Source organism: Eublepharis macularius, chromosome 2 (assembly GCF_028583425.1).
Source record: "Eublepharis macularius isolate TG4126 chromosome 2, MPM_Emac_v1.0, whole genome shotgun sequence".
NCBI lineage: Eukaryota > Metazoa > Chordata > Lepidosauria > Squamata > Eublepharidae > Eublepharis > Eublepharis macularius.
In genome coordinates this window covers 145072188-145073911 of record NC_072791.1, presented here as the reverse complement: position 1 = coordinate 145073911, position 1724 = coordinate 145072188, and positions in this window count along the sequence as shown.

The window sequence follows — 1724 nt, the reverse complement described above, 5'->3', positions numbered from 1 at the left end:
CCCCCCCCAAAAAACCCTTCAGTTTAAAAAGAGTTAAGCTACTTACACATTTACTTTAAAACGGTAAAGGTGCAAGCACCGAGTCATTACTGACCCATGGCGGGATGTCGCATCACGACATGTAATGTAATTAATAAAATATTTGTTATCTGAAGATTCTTTGATAGCTCATTGTGTGCAAACCTAGAAATAACACACCATGCCACAAGGGCGTAGAGTTTCCATTTTCCCGGGGGAGGGGGGCTGGGGCTGGGCCAGAGGCACTGCTATATCCAGTCCTTAAAAGAACCGAGGTCCAGTGACATCATAGGGAGGAGCCAATGACATCATAGGGAGGGGCTTCCATTACCACCATCTATGGAGGCAGGGCCATGGAGGATTTAGGGAGGGGCTCCCCACAAATTTAGGGGGACCCAGGCACCCATGAGGACTCTCCTAACAATCCCCCTGGGCTGGGCCAAACCTAGGAAAAGGTGGGAGTTGGCCAGTGGTTATAGTGCTATCTCAGCAATCTCCCGCTGTGTCCTGTTTTTGAAATTCACTGTTAGGATAGTCACTTTAGGACAAACTAACGGTCACAAATTTGACACTAAGAAAGTCAACACAGAAAAGCCTGTAGAGGAAAATTTGTTAACTTTTCCTGGACATTCATTTACAGGAGTCTTGATTCTGCCTTATTATAAGGGTGACTTAGTACTGAAATTTACTAAATTGTGGCATTGCAGATGCCTTCACTTGGTAAATGTGAGGTTGAAGTTTGAACCAGGGCAGAATACAAAACAGTTGCTGTGCACTCGATTTCTGTGCAATGTACTGAGTTTAGAGTAGTAGCAATCACCTTTTTTTCATTTCAAACTCATATCCGCTAAGTGAGCGCAAGCACATTTTGAGGCAATTCAGAACAGTGCTAGTCACAACTCCAAAGAAACAGTTATACTACCTAGGATTATATATACCTTGTTTTCTTAGCACATTGCTTAAAAACTCCACCTTAAAAACACAGACATTCAGAACACATTATTAACAAAATCACATAATTAAGTGCACATTCCTTGCCAATGTTTTCTCCAGGCTGCACACAGGGCAAAAGGACATTTTTAAAAGGCTGATCTGCATCCCCCCCACCCAAATCTTGTTCATGCAGATGGGCTTTTTCATCGTTTCAGAGAGACAGCGCTCAGGCTGCCATTTTAGGAATTGTCCTTTTTGGCAATAGATACCACCTCTCCATTTAAAAATGGAATTGAAATTGAAAGAGGAGCTTAGGAGTGGCTGAAGCACCCACACACACTACCATGAAAAGACTAACTGTTCTCCCACACCCAGCCCCCCCCAAAAAAAAACAGCAAGCAAGCAAACAAACAAAGCTATTTCAGCAAGGAAAGAAGGTGTACCCCTTCCCAGTGTTCCATGTCCAAAATACAAAGGAAGTAATAAAGTAACTGAAAAGTAAAATAAAATAGACTCATTTTCCCTATTAAAAGGAACAGAAACTATTCCTTAACAGAGTAGCATTAATTGCAGAGAAAACGTGATGATGGGTTGTTGGAGCATGCTGGCTGGTGTCAGTGTAAAAGAGAAAGAGAAAATAACAAACTTATACTTGCTTTAGCTTTAGAAAAGAAGTAAGAGTTCTTTATTATAGGATTTCTGTACTTTGTTAGGAAAGTGGAGAGAAAATTCCTATCTACCGATCTATTCCTGAGGAGAAAGTTCTGAGATTA